This window comes from Artemia sp. Qi Xiang Cuo, chromosome 15 (genome assembly GCF_049724085.1).
Source record: "Artemia sp. Qi Xiang Cuo chromosome 15, ASM4972408v1, whole genome shotgun sequence".
Lineage (NCBI taxonomy): Eukaryota > Metazoa > Arthropoda > Branchiopoda > Anostraca > Artemiidae > Artemia > Artemia sp. Qi Xiang Cuo.
Genome location: NC_142808.1, coordinates 39,865,308 through 39,887,836, shown reverse-complemented (window position 1 = coordinate 39,887,836; position 22,529 = coordinate 39,865,308).

Here is a 22,529-nt window from a genome sequence, read left to right as displayed (position 1 = left end):
TAAGCAAGTTAGAGAAATTTTTGTTTGTTCAGTAAAAGTATGTTATTATTAAGGTAAAATATCATTACTTCGAGGAGGTTTGTTTGTGTTAAGCAAAACTTGCTACTTCTGACAGAAAAGTTGTTATCACAATAAAAAAATGTTACTTCTAAGAAAAAATTTGGTATCTTTGCTAGAAAACTACTCTACGTGAACCTAGATCAACCCAAGAAAAAAGTTTTTGTCACTCTAATAAGTTTATCGCTAGACATAGCTTTACAGAAAATTTAAGTTTAAACAATTATTCGTTATTATTTCACCACATGTTTGATTTAGTCTAGTAGCTCTTTACTTTTAGTTGAAAAATGTCCTCCTGTGGATTGTGGAAAAAAAAATTTTTTGTCACTCTAATAAGTCTATCCCGTAAGGAACAACACTAATATTTTTTCAAACAGTTCTTGGTAACGAACTGTAAGTAAGGAGCGAATAGTTTTTTTTTCCAACTGAAAGTAAGGAACAACACTAATATTTTTTCTTTTTTTTTCCAACTGAAAGTAAGGAACAACGCTAATATTGTTTTTGTCACTCTAATAAGTCTATCGCGTAAGGAAAAACACTAATATTTTTTCAAAAAGTTCGTGCTAACGAAATGTAAATAAGGACCGACTAGTTTTTTTTTCTCCAACTTAAAGTAAGGAACAAAAATAATTTTTTTTTTTTTTTTTCAACTGAAAGTAAGGAACAACACTAATATTTTTTCAAACAGTTCGTGGTAACGAATTGTAAGTAAGGAGCGACACGGTTCAATAGTAACCGAAACTCTAAAAACCAACTTGGTGAGCATCTTTTTAACTTAACTTTATAGAAACTTCAATAGTTTAAACGAGATAATTTTAAATTTTTTGTAGAAAGCGCATTAGTTTAAACGAAAAGTAGTAAATGCAATTTAATTTGATTTTGTAATTCAGACATTTTTATAGAAACTGCAATAGTTTAAACGAAATAATTTCAAATTTTTTTATAGAAACTGCATTAGTTTAAATGAAAAGTAGTAAATGCAATTTAATTTTGATTTTGTAATTCAGTTTCTTAATTAGAAAAATAAAAAAAAACACTTTTTCCACAAAATAAGTTTTTCAAAGAAAAGTAAAGAACTCCATTAAACTAATATGATAGAAATTCAAAATAAACAAGCGTTTCAAAAAAAAAAATCCAACGAATTCTATTTGAAATCAAAAAATACTGCTTTTAGAAACGAACATTCACAGACCAATTGGAAATTTAGCATAACAACACTATAGGATGCTTCCTTGCATTGTTTAACTGAGCATAGCGTCTCACATCTCTTCCTTTAAATAGAAGTGAATGTCTATCTTTTTCTTGTGTTTTTATGAGCATCCTTATCTGTTTTCTTGTAACACTCAAATCTTCGAAAATGTGCATGGGGGTATTTACATGGTGTATTTTGCTTTGACTCACATTGCTGTCAGGGGTGACATCCAACTTTGCTCGCTTTTGCTGGGGGGTTTGATCAACAACTTCCTAAAATAAAATTATTTTCAGTTTTCTCAGTAGGTAGCTTGCAAGCTTAAAGACCTAAATTTCAAGCTACTTAAACACATAAAGAAAAGAGCGGAAGTCCTAGATGGAGGCTTAACCCAGCATATTTTTAATATGATACTCTCTAAATTAAAGCGTTTTATACTTTTAAAAAAGCTTCCTATTTTAATTAAACAATACGTTTCTTAATTTGGTCAAATTGGCCTCCAAAACATAATTTAATTTTCAATTGCGAAACTATTTTTTACTCATTTTTTGTTATTAATACATAGTCTTAGGAAAACTTCATAACCACATATAGAGTTAAAACACAATGATGCTGAAATAAATAGAAAAGGGCAAGGTTAAATTTTCACAAACTCAACTGAAATCAAAAGTAAGTTCTTGAAGATTACAAGAAAACCAAATCTTCCCTTGCCTTTTCGTGAAGCAACGAATTGTTCAATAAACGACTCTATAGTTTTAGACTTTTAGTAGCTTAAATTACGGACCGTCTATAAACCTGGCCCAAGCATATTTTTAATATGATACTCTCTAAATTAAAGTGTTTTATACTTTTAAAAAAGCTTCCTATTTTAATTTAACAATACGTCTCTTAATTTGGTCAAATTGGCCTCCAAAACATAATTTAATTTTCAATTGCGAAACTATTTTTTACTCATTTTTTGTTATTAATACATAGTCTTAGGAAAACTTCATAACCACATATAGAGTTAAAACACAATGATGCTGAAATAAATAGAAAAGGCCAAGGTTAAATTTTGACAAACTCAACTGAAATCAAAAGTAAATTCTTGAAGATTACAAGAAAACCAAATCTTCCCTTGCCTTTTTTTGAAGCAATAAATTGTTCAATACACTACTCTAAAGTTTTAAACTTTTAGTAGCTTAAATTACAGACCGTCTAAAGGCAGTCTATAAACCTGGCACAAACATATTTGCAAGATGATACTCGCTAAATTAGATTGTTTTATAATTTTAAAAAAGCTTCCTATTTTAATCAAATAATACATCTCTTAATTTAGTGAAATTGGCCGCCAAAACATAATTTATTTTCCAATTGCGAAAATGTTTTTTATTCATTTTTTGTTATTAATACATAGTCTTAGGAAAACTTCATAACCACATATAGAGTTAAAACACAATGATGCTGAAATAAATCGAAAAGGCCAAGGTTAAATTTTCACAAACTCAACTGAAATCAAAAGTAAATTCTTGAAGATTACAAGAAAACCAAATTTTCCCTTGCCTTTTCGTGAAGCAATGATTTGTTAAATAAACTACTCTAAAGTTTTAGACTTTTAGTAGCTTAAATTACGGACCGTCTATAGGCAGTCTATAAACCTGGCCCAAGCTTATTTTTAATATGATACTCTCTAAATTAAAGCATTTTATACTATTAAAAAAGCTTCCTATTTTAATTAAACAATACGTCTCTTAATTTGGTCAAATTGGGCTCCAAAACATAATTTAATTTTCAATTGCGAAACTATTTTTTACTCATTTTTTGTTATTAATACATAGTCTTAGGAAAACTTCATAACCACATATAGACTTAAAACCCAATGATGCTGAAATAAATAGAAAAGGCCAAGGCTAAATTTTCACAAACTCAACTTAAATCAGAAGTAAGTTCTTGAAGATTACAAGAAAACCAAATCTTCCCTTGCCTTTTCTTGAAGCAATAAATTGTTCAATAAACTACTCTAAAGTTTTAAACTTTTAGTAGCTTAAATTACGGACCGTCTAAAGGCAGTCTATAAACCTGGCCCAAGCATATTTTTAATATGATACTCTCTAAATTAAAGAGTTTTATACTTTTAAAAAAGCTTCCAGTTTTAATTAAACAATACATCTCTTAATTTGGTCAAATTAGCATCCAAAACATAATTTAATTTTCAATTGCGAAACCATTTTTTTTTTACTCATTTTTTGTTATTAATACATAGTCTTAGGAAAACTTCATAACCACATATAGAGTTAAAACACAATGATGCTGAAATAAATAGAAAAGGCCAAGGTTAAATTTTCACAAACTCAACTGAAATCAAAAGTAAGTTCTTGAAGATTACAAGAAAACCAAATCTTCCCTTGCCTTTTCGTGAAGCAACGAATTGTTCAAAAAACGACTCTATAGTTTTAGACTTTTAGTAGCTTAAATTACGGACCGTCTATAGGCAGTCTATAAACCTAGCCCAATGCCGAATCAGGTTCTTAATGCGTTTCACATCTTGAATTAAATATTTTATGTTATTAAATTTATAGCTATGTTCACTATAATATCCCATTGCCTATTGCATCAAGGGCCAAAAAGGGCTTAGATCCCTCACGGTGGTAGCTACTCAAGGAAGAATTTGAATAACCCTTTTATATTGACTTTTTCTACAAAATAAGTTTTTCAAAGAAAGATAAAGAATTCCATTAAACAAAAATTGAGCAAAAATAAAATCAAATAATCTACCAAACATGAAACTACCACTAATCAGCATCTATAAATAAATGAAACCCAAACTGAAAAGAAATTACAATAAATAATCGAGTCAAACTCAAAACGAGCATTTTCGGCCGTTTACGATCGTTTATAGCACCAGGCTTAAATTGGTCCTTGATGAAGATGTTAATACAAATCAGGGGCTAATTTAACCTTGTGTTATTACAGATTATGGCCCAAAGCCAGTTGCTGTGACTTGTTTTTCCATTTAATAGTTCGCATACAAATCCTCCTTTTCCCTTTTATGAAGATCTCGATGGAGGGGAGGATTGCTCATGTAGCCCTCTCCTAATGTACGCTACCGCCTACAAACAATACAGGAAAAAAAAATCTTTTTAAATTACGACTGATAAAAGAAGTGACTTTGGGGGTTATGATCTGGTCTAACACGTACTGGAGAAAAGCGATACGGCTCAATAGTAATCCAAACTTTTAAAAAAGGAATTTTGATGTCAATAAATGTATCAAAAGAATATGTTTATAATGCTGATTCTAAATATATAAATTTTATTAAGTTTAGTATTACTCATCAATGGCTACGAGCCTGAGAAAATTTACCCGATTTTTTAAAGAGGGAGGAAACACCCCCTGAAAATAAATGAATTCTAATGAAAATCCCATCGTCAGATTCAGCGTATCAGAAAACTCTATTACATAGCTTTCAAGCTCATATCTGCAAAAATCTGCAACTTTGTATTTTTGGCCAGAAGAAAAATACACGAATATAGAAGTTAGTTACGTAAATTAATTTGTAAAGACATCCATTTAGCAAAAGAAAAGTAAAATTCTTATGCAAATAAAAGCTGCATTAACTAAAAAACGATCAGAAATTAAATAAAAAAAAACAAGTTTTTAAAACTGAAAGTAAGGAGCGACATTCAAACATTAAACGAACAGAAATTAGTCTCTATATGACAGGGGGTGTCCCTCTCCTCAACTCATGACTCTTTACACTAAACTTTATCCTTGTCTCAAAGCTATATTTTTTTTAAACAATAAAAAACTTTATATTAAAGAGCGAATCCGTATGATTTCAAGTACATAAGTTTCATAAAGTTTAGCCATAGCGATCAAAAGTTAAGCGCCTGAGAAAAATTGCCTTGTTTTCGAAAAAGGGGGAAACACCCTCTAAAACTCATAGAACTTTAATGAAAATCACATCATCAGAGAACCCTACTATAGAAGTTAAAAGCTCCTATCTGGAGGCTCATTCGAACGGAAATTGAAAGTTCTAATGTTCTTTTTAAGTAATAAAAAAAAAATTGAGGACAAGTAGGCCCCCTCCCACGCTTATTTTTTCCCAAAGTCATCTATTGTGACATTGGAATTAGGCAAATCGCGTTTAAAGTAAGATCCTGTGAAATTTAACCCCCCCAAAACTCTCACACTCTTTGTAACACGCAAGCTTTTCATTCAAAGCAGAAAAATACATCATGTTAGGAAAAAGCTTGTTTCCGAATGATAAAAACTGTTTTTCAAAACAATTAAAACTTGTAAACATACCTATGGAGGAGAGATTTTATTTACATAATAGAAAAAAAGCGTGCTTTGACGTTTCTATCGAATATAGTCGTCATATTCTTAAGATTTTGTATTGTTGGAGGGGAGGGGGGGTAAGTCCCTCTGAAATTTGAATTTACTAGTAAAAGGTTTTTCTTTAATTTTTTTTTGGGGGGAAATAAAAGAATGAAAAGTTCCAAAGCATGAACACTTTATACAGGGTTTCAATGACGAATTGTTAAGCAATTCTCTGATTGGCTGCCTAAAAAACAGGTGTCAGCTCGAAAAAAAAACAAACCACTATGATTGAAAAAAAAAATGAGTGTCACATTAGAAAAACCCTTCTGCTAAGCCAAGTACCATTCATAGTAATAGCTGACTGACCCTAACAAGCCAATGTACCGGTTAGACTACACTGTATATTCATGTAGGCATGAATGTAGGATTGAATGTAGGACCGGGATTCCCTATGGCCTTATAGTCACCAACTCTCTCTAACCGACTGACCTAAAAAAAATGAGTGCCACATTAGAAAACCCGTCTGGTAGGACAAGTATCGTTCGTAGTAATAGGTGCTTGACCCGTGGTAAGTCTTATTACACAATCACCCGAGAAAGTGCATAGGGGACTGACCCGTGGTAAGTCATATTACGCAATCACTCGTGAAATCAGCACCTCTTTTACTACTAACTTAGGGCTATATCGTGGCTCCTAGGGGGTAGGACGCAATAGTCACGTTAGTGACCATGGGTAATAGATCGGTGCAATGCATGTTCTTTTGTTGCTGCAGTGATGGATTCAAAAGAGGCCGTGCACAATCGTGCTAATAACTAAAGCTCCCCCCCCCCTCAAAAAATTACCAGGGGCATGTTCAATATTTGAGGGCCACTTAGAGTCATACAGCTTACTCGCATTATCTCCCGATCAAGCATTTAGTCAACAAACTCATAATACAATCAAGGAAGAAATTACCCTAAGGGGTGAATCTATTAGTGAGCGGGTTGTAAATGGGCGTGTTTCAAATTCGCCTGGTCTGTGTCTTCAATGTTAAGAATTTAAGTAGATTAATTTAAATTAGTAGAAAAAATATGTAGAAACTTTTATGTAGAAAAACTTTAAGTAGAAAAAATGGGTTTCACTAAAATAAAACAGTGGGTATATTTAAATTATACTCATTTTTTCTCTTTTAAATTCTGTAAATGGAAAAGCAGTGTTATCTAAGAAATTATGTCTTTATGTTTATAAATTGAGTGGGAATAGTCAGTCTGGAATTGTGCCAGTTAAAGATAGGAACAGGTTTATAATTCATGGTAAGGAAAGAGTTAAAGAGACATGGGGAGAACGTTTTTAGTATATGTAAAGCCGTGATAGAGTTACTGAAAAGGATATAGAAAAGAAATAAAAAAATTGTGATACTTTCGATGTGAAGAATGATTTATTTTGAGAGGAAGAATTAGTAACAGTACTAAAAGGATTAAAAAATAATAAGATCCCATCGGCTGATATTGTGGTAAATGATTTTTGTTTAATATTGTGGTTATGAAGTTAGAGATAAGTTACTGAATATTATAAATATGACTTTTGAAAAAGACCATGTACTTATGGATTTTAGGAAAACTCTAATTAAACCGCTCAACAAGAAAGGAGATATAAAGTGCGGTAATTACAGAGACAATAGCTTGGTTTCTGTACGAAGAAAGTTACTCATTATGATGACAAATTTAGGCTTAGAGAAGTTGTAAATAAGGTTTTAAGAAAAAAACAGTGTGATTTTAGGAAGGGGAGAGGATGTGTCGACCAAATTTTCATTCCTAGAATAATAGTTGAGAAGTGTTTGAGTCATTAAACCCATTAAGTCCTTTGTTTTATAGATTATGACAAAGCGTTTGATTCAACTGATAGAAGAGTTTTAGCGAAGGTCCTTTCCATGCATAGCATACGAGATAAAATGCATTAGAGTGGTTAGTTCTAAGTACGAGAATAACATTGTTGCATTCTTTTAAAAGGATCCAAGAATCGCATCCAAACAAAAGTATAGAGAGTACATTACTCCTAAACAGCCACAATTTCAACTTCTGATGGTGTTGCTACATCTCCAAATATTATATCAGTGCCTTCTTGTCGATTGCAAAGGTCGTCACAGCTACGTTTGACTTACTTTTCGTTTTATCAAAACTAATCCTTCAGGCCAATAGGGGCAGCTTTCACTGCTAGTTCATTCAGATTATTTTGAATGTCGTCTTGGCAGTGAGAGGCGAGAACTATATCGTCAGCGAAATCGCAGTCATGTATTTGACGCTCGGGGCTTAGTTGTATACCTGCTCTAAAGTTTTAAGCTCGAAGCATAAAGTCTAATATGGTTGCGAATAATATTGGAAATAGTAAACATCCCTGATGTACACCGGACTCGACAGGGAGCCACTCTGACAGTCCATTCTTTGTCAGGACTGCAAAAACCTGTTCAGTATACAGGGCTTTGATCATATTCACAGGGATTTGATCAATTTTCGGAGGAATTCCATACGCTAGGAGAATTTTCCACGTTGCCTCTCAGTGCAGAGAGTCAAATGCTTTCAAGAAGTATATAAACACTGAAATAATCTGAACTTGCCATTCGTTCGATTCCTCCAGTAGCACACGTAAGCTAATTATCAAATCGCATTAAAAACGATTTGGGCGGAGACCATGTCGCTCATCCTTAAAAATCTAGTCTACTTGAGATTATACTAATTATAATCTGACATAGAACTTTACTTCCGACTATTTAGAGTGTGATACCTCTCCAGTTATCACATAATAATTTTCGATTTTTCTTGAAGAGTTTCACAATAATGCATTTATTCTAGTCGGGAGGGACAACCTCGTCGTCCCGAACTTTACCAAGCAGCTTAAATAGCGGGCCAGCGAGAGCTTTTCTCCCATATTTCAACAGCTCCGGAGCGACTCTATCATATCCAGCTGCTTTTCCATTTTTAAGCGACTTCAAGCCTGTTACAACTTCCTGAAAGAGGATTGAGCCCGAATAGATATCCAAATTAAATAGGCGCAATTCGGGGACAAACACTGGCTCATGTGGTATCGGTTGGTTCAGAATATTCGAGAAATATTCACTCCAACGGTTCTGGATATCTACCTGATTCGTAAGCATCTGCCCACTTTTATCCTCTATGAAAGGGCAAGGGTTTTTTGTGTGCCGTAAAGCTTCTTAGTAAGCATATAGATGGTTTTACTATCACCCCGACTAGCTGCTCTTTCTGCCTTGGCTACTATTTTCTCTGCATATGTTCTCTTGCGATTCCTAGTAGACATTTTTACTCACTTATGGGCACATTTATATTGTTTTTTTAAACTATCACAGTATTGCCTATCGCTAGAATAACTAGATAAATAACTAGGCGAGTATTTATCAATAAGAGCTTTCAGGTTTCTTCTTTCCTGAATTAGCTGCCGAGTTTCTTCACTAATCTACTCTTCCCTCTTTCTTTTCTTATATCCAAGAACTTCCACTGGAGCATTTTTTAGGCACTTCGATAGTGGTTTCCAAAGACAATCTGAACTTGCTTTGTCGGAGTTGTCGAGGCTTAAAGCTGCGAACCTATTTTCTAGCGCAAGATTATATTTTTAACGAATAGTCTTATCGCGGAACTTCTGGATATCGAATTTCTTAACTGCAACTGACCTTTTCTTCACCACCTTCAACTTAATTTTGCACTTGCCTATAACTAGTTGATGGTAAGAGAAGCAATCGGCTCTACGGTAAACTCTGACATCTTCAAGGGACCTTCTTCTGCGCTTTCTGATGAGTATATGGTTGATCTGGGTTCGGGTGGTACCATCGGATGAATTCCACATGTATTTGTGGATAGTCTTATGGGGGTACAATGCCCCTCCTATATCATGCCATTAGTGACACAATAATCAATGCGAACCAATAACCGTTGGCACATAGTCTTGGTTACAGTGTACTTTCACATGAAAATCCCCACACACAACCAATATAGTGTGGCTATCAACCTTATTTGTGACATCACTAAGCAACCAATAGAAAGTGTGTTAATCAGATTCACTTGATTCATTTGTAGGAGTATACACTACTATAACCGTCATTTTTGCCAGGGTACTCGCAAAACACGCTCTCAGTCACCATCTGGTAATGCGAGTTAATTTAAAATTAAAATTTCGAAAGGGTAATTTCATCCCGGGAAGCTATGATGTCGGTAGACCCTAGGACCAGAATTTGAGAGAAACTTTTCAGGAACAGTTGAATACTAAACTAAAGAGTTTAAAACTTGACAATGGGGAAGATGTACGGAATAATTTTAGGAAAACAGTTTGTGAAGTTGCTGATGATGTCTTAGGGAAGGAAGTTAGGACCACAACTAGGATTATTAGTGAAAAAGCTTTATGTTTAATAGAGAGGAGAAGGGGCTTGACTAAGAATTATCTGAGTGATAGATAATAAAAAAAAGAAATTTAAAGAAATTGGAGAAAAGATTAAAGTATGAACTAAGTAGGTGTGTAGTGGAGGCCATGGATAAAATTGCCGAAGATGTGGAAAATGCAGCCAGAAGACATAATAGTAAAATATTGTACTGGCATGTTAATAAATTGAGATGGAGTAGCCATTCTGGACATTCTGGAAAGAGAGATGGGCAAAACATTTTGAGAACATACTAAAACGAGATAGAGTTGTAGGAAAGGATATAGAGGAAAATGAGAAAGCTCGTGATACCTTGGATGTGAAGGAAGATCTGTTTTGTGAGGAAGAATTAGTGAAAGTACTAAAAGGATTAAAAAATTATGAGACTCCAGGTGCTGATAGTGTGGTAAATGAGTTTCTTGAATGTGGCGGCTCTGAGGCTATAAATAAGTTACTGGAGATTATGAACATGATCAGAGGCAACGCTATAGCGTTGCCTATAGTAAAGGACATACGACTCCTATGTTTTGTTGTTGTTTTTTCCCAGAGGCACTTCATATGCAAGGGTTCGTCGTAAAAACTTCAAAGGGGGCTAGTTTGATCTTAAATTAAAGAGTCAAAAGTGATTGGAGGGTAACAAGATCCCACGCCCCTCTTTCCCCAAATAAATATGATAAAAATTTTGAGGTAGCCATTTTGTTAAAAATAGTTCAAAGATCATATAACAGAAACTCCGGGGTCGACAAAACCCCCGAGGACCTAGGGGCAGGTGATGTAAGTCATGCCCTCTGGGCAAATACTAAATTTATAGAAGGGATGCTTGTATAAACTTCAAAGATGACTCATTTGATCCAAAAGAGAACAGAGGGTAAATAGCACCTCCCCCCACGCCCTTTTTCCCCCAAGTGCATCAGATAAAAATTTTGAGATAGGCATTTTGTTAAAAATAGATCAAAGATAAGATGACAAAACTTCGATTTCAACACAGCCACCCAGGGCCCGGGCGCAGGCGTTGTAGGTTATGCACTGGGGGACGTTAAAGGTTCTTTAGGAAGGAATGCTCTTATAAACTGCAGAGAGGGCTCATTTGATCAAAATTTGAAGGTTTTAGTTCACTTTCTAAGAGTCAAAAGCGATCGAAGGGCAGCTAGCCCCCCCCCCCCACTTTTTTCCCCAGATATATGCGACACGTATTTTGAGGTAGACATTTTGTTAAAAAAAACAGTATCATATAAAAAAAACTCCCGGGTTGACAAAAACACCCGGTGCCAAGGAGCAAGCATTGTAAGTTATGCCCTGGGGGCAAATATGGTTCTTATAGAAGGGATGCTCGTGTAAACTTCAGACAGGGCTCATTTGACTGGAAATTAAAAGTCTTAGTTCACATTTTCAGAGTCAAAAGAGATTGGAGGGCAACTACCCCCCCCCAAAATCCCTTTTTCTCCAAATGCATCAGATAAAAATTAGAGATAGATATTTTGTTAAAATTAGTTAAAAGGACGACACAACCACCCGGGGCCCGGGGGCAGGCTTTTTAAGTTATGCGCTAGGGCATACAAGGTTCTCATGGATGGGATGCTCGTATAAACTTCAGAGTGGGCTCATTTGATTGTAAATTGTAAGTTTAAGTTCATTTTTAAGGGTCAAAAGTGATTGGAGGGCAGCTAGTCCCCCCATGTCTTTTTTCCCCAAACACATCTGATAAAACTTTTGAGGTAGCCATTTTGTTAAAAATGGTTCCAAAATCATATAACAAAAACATCAGGGTTGACATAATCCCCCAGGTTCCGTGGGCAGGCGTTGTAAGTTGTGACCTGGAGGCAAATATGGTTCTTATAGATGGGATACTCGTATAAACTTCAGAGAGGACTCATTTGACTGGATATTAAAAGTTTTAGTTCACTTTTTCACTGTCAAAAGAACTCATTTGTCAAAAGAACTCAAAGAGGGCTCATTCGATTGGAAATCGAAAGTTATAGTTCTATTTTTAAGAATCAAAAGTAATCGGAGGGCATCTAGCCCCCGGCTATTAAAAGGTCAGTTATTTATTGTAATTTCTGTTCGTTTTGGGTTTCATTTATTTATTGATGCTGATTTGTAGTAGTTTTACGTGCGGTAGAATATTTAATTTTATTTTTGCTGTTTTTTTTGTTTAGTGTAGTTCTTCACTTTTCTTTGAAAAACTTGTTTTGTGAAAAACTTGTTTTATTAATTTTTGAAAAAGGGGAAGTACCTAGCGATTATACGAGAACCTTACTTAAAACACTGTATAAGAAAGGTGATAAGAGTGTGTGTAGTAATTATCGAGGTGTTAGTCTGGTCTCTCTAGGTAGCAAATTACTTAGTAATATGATAGTTTTTACAGTGAGAGATGCTATAGATAAAGTTTTAAGAGAAGAACAGTGCGGTATTACCTTTTTAGAAAAGGTAGAGGAAGTGTCGACCAGATTCCAACTCTTAGGTTAATAATTGAGAAATATCTGAGTTATCAAATACCTTTGGTCCTCAGTCTTATAGATTATGATCAAGCGTTCGATTATAATGACAGAAGAGCCTTAGCAAAGGTCTTATCCTTGTATGGTATACAAGACGAATACATTACATTGATTAGTGCTATGTATGAGAATAACACTGCTGCGGTTAAGGTAGGAAATGAGTTTAGTAGCTGGTTTCGTATTAAATCAGGACTTAAGCAGTGTTGTGTTCTATCCCTCTTTATATGAATCGTTTTGATGGACTTTGTACTAAGAAATACAGAAAAGGCTATGGGAGACCACGGAATCAAATGGGGAGGAAAAACTCTCCTGGACTTAGATTATGCTAATGATATAAGCATCCTAGATGAAAGTATGAGCAAAATGAAAGAACTTTTAGAAGTTTTAAGAGTTTAAGGTGCTAGAAAAGGCTTGAAAATAAATTTTACGAAGACTAAGTCACTAAGGCTAGGAATAAATGAGGATGAAAAGGTGACGATGAGTAATGAAAGGATTCATCAGGTGGACAGATTCACTTATCTTGGTAGTATTAATAGTAAAGACGGTGGAAGCAGTGGAGATATTAAAAGTGGAATAGCCAAGACTCAGGTTGTTTCTTTACAGCTAAAAAAAAAGTTTGGAAGAATATGAAGACAGGTCTGCACACCAGGATTAGAGTATTGCAAGCTACAGGGATTATTGTGGTCAAATATGGCTCTGAAGCATGGGTGCTTCGAAAAGCGGAAGAAGATTTGCTAGATGTTTTCCAGAGAAATTGCCAACGGATAGTTCTGGGTACCCGGCTGACTGACCGTATTTCAAAAAGTAGGCCGTACGAAAAGTGTGGTTCAATCCCGTTTTCTATGGCTATTAATTTAAAAAAACAAAATGTTTTTCTGAGGGACGTACAGAGCGAAGTTGAAACTTAAAATGAACAAAAATTAATACTTCACTGCCTATCTAATACATATAAATAAGGTGCTAGAACAAGGGGAAGTACCTAGCGATTTTACAAGAACCTTACTTAAACTATTGTATAATAAAGGTGATAAGAGTGAGTGCAGTGGTTATCGAGGTGTTAGTCTGGTCTCTCTAGGTAGCAAATTACTTAGTAATATGACACTTTTTACAGTGAGACACGGTATTACCTTTTTAGAAAAGGTAGAGGATTTGTCGACCAAATTATAACTCTTAGGTTAATAATTGAGAAATATCTGAGTTATCAAATACCTTTGGTCCTCAGTCTTATAGATTATGAGCAAGTGTTCGATTATAATGATAGAAGAGCCTTAGCAAAGGTCTTATCCTTGCATGGTATTAATTAAAAAAAAATCCACAAAATAAGTTTTTCAAAGAAAAGTAAAGAACCCCATTAAATAAAAAATGAGCAAAAATAAAATCAAATAATCTACCAAGCGTGAAACTACCACAAATCAGTATCGATAAACAAATAAAACCCAAAACGAACAGAAATTACAATTAATAATCTAGTCAAACTCAAAACGAGCAGAAATTAACACAAGTTGGGCGCAAATCCCTTATGCCTTCCCAATGCCAGAAAAAAATTTGCACTTTACTGAAAAAATATAATTTTTTTTACTTTTATAGCTTTAATAAATGAAATAATATTAACATTTTGATTACTAAATATCAGTACATGTATATTTAACTGACAACAAACATTAATTTGTATTTTTTCAGTAGAGTGCAAATTTTGTTATGGCCTTGGGAAGGCATAGGGGTTTTGTGCTCAACTTATGTTAATTTCTGCTTGTTTTGAGTTTGTCTAGGTTATTTATTGTAATTTCTGTTTGTTTTTATTTTCATTTATTTATTGATGCTGATTTGTGGTAGTTTCACGCTTGGTAGATTATTTGATTCTATTTTTGCTCATTTTTTGTTTAAGGAAGTTCTTTACTTTTCTTTGAAAAACTCCTTTTGTGGAGAAAGTGTTTTTAAATCAATTTCTATTGGTTTGATATTGACAAAGTCTTTTCAAGGAAAAAAAAATAACACTTTAAATCTTTTCGTTATTTAACAATTTATATTTTGGCCTGCTATTTTTACGCTGGAGAAGAAAATTGTTCAGCAACTTTTAACAACATACACCCTTTTATAAATATGGGCACAAATAGTACTGTTTAATTTAGTGTCATACCTCCTCCAGTTGACCTGAAATGGAAAACTTGATACCATTCGCAAAAAAATTTTTTTACTTTCTTTGATAGTTTGGATACACTTACGCTATTTTGATTTGGTGGAATTTCAAGAGCAGAAGTAGCCCCGAAAGTTTGAACATAATACCCTCAGTCGCTTTTGGGATACTGATGAGATGCCTTATTAGGAATTAGAATTATCTACACTTTATTCTTTGATAAATCCTACAGGACCCTCTACGAATTGACAATGCAATCCCTAGATCGAGATCCTCAATTATTCGAAAATGGTATAAGTGAAGAAATGTATGTGAAAACGCATGGCATTATTGTATTAGATTTGTCTTGTACTTGAGATATGGGTATTGTCCGGATGGGAAATCTGCAGATAGAGTGTACCTTTGCCAAACCGTTGGAGGAAAGCATTGCATTAATCTCGCTAAACTAATTTGAAACCTATCGGGAAATTACTCCGGACGGCAGTGATCTATTAGACTTGGCGCCATGAACACGGAACAAATAATTGATGTATTTAACATTGACCCCTAGATGTCCAAATATAAATCTTATTACATATCTTCAGATTTCCTGGAGCATATTTAGCATATTGACAATACTCTAATCGTTGTTAATAGCAGTCCATCGAGTGTAAAGACGGGGTATTGGTCATATATCTTTCAAAGAAGAAGTAATATATAATTTTCGATCCGCTTGGCTTGCCGTATACATTCTACACGCCTCATATTGAAAATTTTTTTGAGCAGAGTCGAAAATCTAGTTTTCAAAACCAGGAGCAGGTACAAGATCTAGCAACGAAAAGCTGCGATTTTCATGCCCTATAATATTTAAATTCTCGAAGTCGTGGACATACGATAAGTAGTGGTAGCTCGTCAGAATTCAACTTGTATTCGTCTTGACGTGCCAAATCAGGCTCACATTTTCTACAATATAGGGTAACTTCATTTTTATTAAATCTCTTTGTAAAATCAATAATATTACTCTGATTCATATGACCAAATTCACGTGTTTCAATTTGTTTATTGGAAGCAATGTCACATACAAAATTTCGATATGAAGAATCGCTTTCTGTAACAGCCAAATAAAAGTTTGTAGGTTTATAATCATAATATCCAGGATCTTCAAAATGATGTCGTAAAAACCAGACAAAATCCACGTGTTTCAATTTGTTTATTGGAAGCAATGTCACATACAAAATTTCCATATGAAGAATCACTTTCTGTAATAAACAAGTAAAAGTGTGTAGGTTTATAATCATAATATCCATGATCTTCAAAACGATGTCGTAAAAACCAGACTCTTTTATTATTCCAGCAATTGAAGCGTAGACCAGGTTCTTCCAACCAAAACAATTTAAAGTCAGACGATACCAGTCTCTTAAAAATAAACTGAACTCACGTTTAGAGTTTTTCCTGATCATGCCAGGATAAGTATATCCCCATTGATCACTTTTATATAGTGGCAGTTTGTGCATAAGAAACCTCTATGGTTAGAGTCATAAATCTCTTCAAGACAAGAGTTACAGTCTTTAATTTGCACAGCATATCCTCTATGCGATTTACATGGATTGCATAATTTACACTTTTCTTTATAGTCATCAGCAAAAGTACAATTCTCACAGGATGACCAGCTGCCCAAAGTATACAAGCATAATGAGCATGTGTAAAGCATTTTTCGATGTTGACTGCTCCACTTCCAGAAAGAAACTGATCCTCGATCAATAGTTTCAATCACCTGGGAACTTGTCTAGATATGAGTTTGCCTAGAAACAACTCATACTCAGAAAAGGGCTGTGTCCTAGAAATCTTGGCTGGACATGCCAAATATTACTTGCACCTGCCTAATCTTGCCTGGACATGCCTATTCATGCCCGGATATGCTTGATCATGCCCGGACATGCCTAATCTTTCCTGGGCGGGAATTTTGCCTAGAAACAGGTGCGAGGGAATAAGAAATTCGCTTATTAATAAAACTTGTGTATTATATGGACCCTATTCCAACTAATTATGCCTGGAAAATTGCCAGGGGTGGGAATTTTACCTAAAATTGGGACTCCTGGTTGTGCCAAATCTTGCCTGGGGGATAATTCATCTAAAATTACGACACCTGGTCGCCAAAAGAGGAAATCGCCGTTAAACATTCTTGAGCTGTTGAAAAATCGGAAGAAATGAGTAGTCCGTATGGGTCTGCTTGAAACTGGAACCCTGTCACTACTAGAGAGTCGGGAGGAGGTGTAAATTTCAGGGGATTTAAAACCCCTGACATTTACAGAAAATTCAGGCTTTCGAAGCAGAACTGGCTGCCAATGCAGAACGTCTCCAGTCTGTACTTGCTATGGGTCAAAATCTAATTGAAAAACGTCAATGCGCTGGTTCTGAAGAGGTTACATCCAGTCTTTCAAATACCATCTTGACAAGGAGTAGGAGAAGAAGCGATGGAGGCTCAACTGGGAGTCATCAAATCAAGAGAACTAATGGCCTGGAGGATCTTCGCATAATGATTTAATGCTGACTTAAAAATTCCAAGAAGCTGCCTAAGTTAAGCTCCCAATAGAGAACTCATCAAATGCATTTTCAAGAAGAGTCACAAACCACCAGGGCCATATCCAGGATTTTTTTTATATATATAATTAGTATCATTGACTATACTATTAGATTATCAAACACATGATATACTATTAGATTATCAAAGACATGATAATCTAATTTGAATTCCAGTGCTGCATTAACAGAACCACCCCTCTAATAATGTAATTTAATATATTGGTGTTGTAGGACCTTAATGGAGTAACTTATTAAGGGGGCCTGGAGGATGAATTTGCGAATGGTGTTCTTGCAAACCCCCAGTTAAGAGTTTTGGACCATAATTATTACAATGATACCGATTTTTGCTTAAAAGATTTTCCACTTAAGAAGTAGCACCAAAAGTGATGTTTTCAGTGCTGGTAGAATTGTGATGTATTCAGTGCTGGTAGAGTGCTGGTAGAATTGGTACAATGGTAGAATTGATAAAAAACACGTAGATATGAGCAACAAAATTTCAAATGAGCCAATAAACATCCCTCTAAAAAGTTCTGGTAAGCCATTAATACCAGCTTTTACGCTTTAGACATGGCTCCAAAAGTGCCATTTTAAGTGCCATTTGAAACTTGCAGATGATGGGATTTATAGGAATAATGTAGATATGAGCATTTTTTTATATGAGCTATCAAAAATCTATCTAAGATGTTCTGGTAGCCCGCTAGCCGCATCCCTTGAGAATAGGAATAAATAGTGCCCTTTTTTCGTGCCATATTGCACTTGTAGGCGGTAGAATTTATATAAACCACGTACATATGAGAAATAGCTCTTGAATGAGCTCTTAAGCATCTCAATATGATGTTCTAGTAACCCGCTAGGCCTAAAAAAGAAGAAGAAAAATAACCGTTTTAATATTTTTTTAATTTCAGTTACTATGGACTGTGCTTCAATGCTTCAACCATGACAAAGAGTACATTGCAATTCTCCCCAGAAACTAGTTAACATTGAAATCTGTGAAATCTAATAGATGGTGAAATTTTTAAAAACCTAGTAAACATAACCAGTAGCTTTTTGTTGGGCCCTGCTAATGTTTCAGTAACTTACCTATGAGCAGACGATTTATGAAACTTACTAAGAGGGTTGGAAGGGGAGTGTTTGCGAGACGGGTTCCATAAACCTCCAGTTAAGGGTTCTGGAACATAACTATTACAATAGTACCTGTTAGTAGAAAGGACCCTATAACTCCCAGCGGGAGTCCAAATATGGGCATAGCCTCCCTAGGGAGAACACGTGGTTAATGGGGTCAATGACCTCTTTTTCCAAGGTCGAGTCATATCCCTCACCCCTGCTGCCATCTACAATTTAGTTTAATGCTGACGGGAGTCCAAATATGGGCATAGAGTCATTAGGGAGAACACGTGGTTAATGGGGTCAATGACCTAAATTTCCAAGGTCGATGTTTTTGTTGTTGTTGTAAGTGCACGCTCTCAGCGAATGTCAAGGTCGATTTATTTGTTGTTTTGGGCAAGTGCACGCTCTCAGCGAATGTCAATGTGTCCAGGAATAGGAAACAGTATTTGTTGTTGTTGTTGTTCAGGGCACGCTCTCAGCAAATGTTATGCCGTCCAGGAATCCTGGAAACAGTTAGATCACGTGTTTCCTTCTCAGCCAATCAGAGGGCTTGGTTACATATTAGCGGCGGAGTGAATATCAGCAAAGGATTTTTGCTATAGTTTTATTAGTCTGTGAATAGAATTTAAAGGAGTGAGAACAGTTTTGACTTTACTCATTTGGATATATATTTGTGCTGATGATGACGAGTGGAATGTTTACCCTATTAGAAGTTGATAGTGGAGTTGATGGCAATAATACAAGAGCACCAAACATTGCGGTGGAAATCACGAGAGGATCACGGCTCTGTCTGGAATGGGATGAAGTATATGCAAGATATGTGATATCCTTGAGCAAATTTAAAATGGAGGATCAATTATGTTTCGCTGCAAAAGTTGATATAGCACACGTGAATAGACTTCAATGTGCTTTAAGTGCATTAGTGAAACATATCGAAGACAATAAATTGTATTGCTAATTGTACATGCATAGTATTATTGTTGTAATTATTCAATAAAATTGTTTCGAAATCGAAAATGTTCCCTTTCTTTTCTGGTTAGGTTAGGTTAGGGCTAACGAATCAGGGTCAGTCTAGAGTCAGCAGTCGGAGTGAAAGGATTGAAAAATGAATAAATTTGAGAAAGAGAGAATTAGTTCAAATCTAGTGTTTATGGAAAAACATTTGATTTTGGATGACAATTTTCTCGAGTTATCTCTTAAACGTAGGATGTTCTCTGGTCAGGGAACACTTGACAATATAATGAGGAGTGATTCTCCCCCATTGGACTATTATATGAAACTTTTAAAATGTGACTCAAGTGCTTATAGTCAATTTATTGATATATTAATTGAAACAAGGCAGGATCATATCGTGGATATACTTTTGAAAACATTGCCAATGGATTCAATGTAGATGGCTCCTCCTTCGAAAGAGGTAACGTTACAGAGCTACTCCTCTCCCCCATTTCCCCGCACTGAATTTATCCGTCAGCAGGAACGATCAGTTTCGTTTTAGCTGTGAGTGAGTTGACATCGGAAACCGAAAAATGTTCTATCTATGTCCATTGTGCATGTACACTCTTGGCAGTTGGACTCAATGTGAGAATTGTACAATTATTGATGACTATAGTGAAAAGTGTAAATTATGTAATCCTTGTAAATTACATAGAGGCTATGCAGTACAAATTAAAGGATGTAATTTATGTCTTGAAGAGTTGTGTGACTCTCACCCTAGAGGGCACATGTGCTCCAATTGTTACTATGATAAATGTGATCAGTGGGAGAATACTTACCCCGCTATGATTGGAAAGAATCCCAAACCTGATTTTAGTTTATTTCTACGAGATTGGTATCGTCGCGGATTTAAATTATTCTGGGAAGAGGAATCAGGTATACGATTTAACGTCATGGCTAAAATGCAACTCTGGTTGCTACGCCATGAATTTGATGAAACTATATACTATGAATATATGAACAGTGATTTTTATTTTGCAGTTGCCAAATGGAATTCCACGCTTGAAAACTCTGTATGTAATATTGCTTCAAATAGACAGATTGAAATTCGTGAATTTCATAATATGAATGCAAATAGTATCATTGACTATACAAAGAGATATGACAAAAGTGAAGTTACATTGTACTGTAGAAAATGTGAGCCTGACTTTGCAGTCAATCAAGATCAATATACAGTGAATCCAAATGATTTAGCGGCATTAGTGGTTCACGACAGTTGCCTATACATCGAAGAAGAAGAAGAAATCTAAAGTGAAGATTTAAAGACATTGTTGTATATATATATATATGCATTTTATTAATAAACAAATTCACAAACATTTGTTAAGCACTTTACTCTTAGGGCACTGAAATCAATACTGTATAGGTCTGAGAGGATATTTTCCACTAGAAAGTCGTTCAGACGTGGATTATCAACATAAATGTGGAGCAACTGCTTGTAAGTATAGCCGCAACATCGGAACACAAAATATAGTAGTGCATGGAAGCCGCAGCTTTTAGTCGTTAGATCCTGCACCCTCTTCCGATTTTGAGGGGTCCCCCCCAGGGCCACGGGGCCGAAGGCCGGCCGCGGGCGGGACCCCCCACCCCCGGGGCGGCCGCCGGCGGGACCCCCCACCCCCCGGGAGCCGGCCGCGGGAAGGGCCCCCCACCCCCGGGTTTCTATGTCATCGTTGTGATGACACTGCCTACTATGACTATAAACCAAGTGATTTTTATTTGGCAGTTACCGAATGTGATTCACAATTTGAAAACACTGTATGTGATATTGCTTCAAATAGACAGTTTGAAACTCGTGAATTTCATAATATGAATGCAAATAGTATCATTGACTGTACAAAGAGATATGACAAAAGTGAATTTACGTTGTACTGTAAAAAATGTGACCCTGGCTTTGCAGTCAATCAAGATAAATATACAGTGAATCCAAATGATTTACCAGCATTAGTGGTTCACGACATTTGCCTATACATTGAAGAAGAAGAAGAAATCTAAAGTGAAGATTTAAAGACATTTCAAGAAGATTTCAAGAAGATTTCAAGAAGAAGATCAAAATTAAACTGAACTTGGACAAGAAAATCGAAATATATTTTCTTGATTATTATCGCTTCTAACCAGTAGTTGTACCAAACCTATCCTGCTCAAGTCATCCTCAGGGCTATACTGTGGTGTTTATCCTTCCCATAGTATAGTGCAGACGGTTTGATATCATCTAGTTTCCCTTCTTATTTTAGTTTTATATTTGTGTTTAAAGCTTTTTCCAATAGGCAATGTTCAGAAGTCCTCCAAAAAAAACGTCCCCCCAGATCCCAAATCAAATTCCATAGTGAAAGATACCCATCCTGGCTGGTCAAGCACATTATCTGAAAGTTCTAATGATGGCTCCGATTCGGAGAATAGGACAATGATAACTGTAGGTCCTAATGCAACCATAAATGATGATAATGGGTTTCAAGAGTTCCTCTCTAGAAGCTCTAAAAAAGGAAAAAAATCTCCCCAATTAAAAGCATTTCCCCTCTTCCTGCCCAAGATCCTCCCTCCAAAAACTTACGAATTTACCTTAAAATTACTCCCACTACCCCCTTTGAAATAAAAATGATCACTGCAATAAGAGTTGCAATTTTTAAATTGCTAAAATCAATGTTCTCTCTTAACATTAACCGTGATGGATCTCTGCTTATAGCTGTAGAAGATCAGAAATCAGCAGATACAATAATTAACCTTAAATCCCTTCTGAATACCCCAATTATTGCATCTAATTGGAACCCAAAACAATCACCAACAAAAATTGTAGTTTATAATGTTCCCCCAGAGATATCTACTCAGGAGTTAAAAGAAGGCCTCTCAGATAGGGCTGGAAACACAATCCCAGTTGAGGATGTTACCCAACTTGGAAAACCTAATTCTACTGGCCTAAAAACTAGTAGATCCTTCTTATTCACACTAAAGGATAAAATTGATATCCCAGAAAAATTATTCCTATTTGGGCAAATCAAACCACACAAGGAATACAAACCTAAGCCTATTCAGTGTCAGAAGTGTTTCAAACTGGGACACACGACAAACAAATGCAATGAAATTCTCCAAGAGTGTAGTAATTGTAAATCTTTCCATCCTAAAGAGCTGACAACTTGCAAAAACACCCAGCCTACATGCATCAATTGCAAAGGTCCACATGAATCTACAAATAAATCATTATGCCCTGCATACAAGAAAAGAGCTCTAACACTCCAAATATCAACAGAGAAGGCCATCCCATACCCCTTTGCAGCAATGGAAGCAAATGCT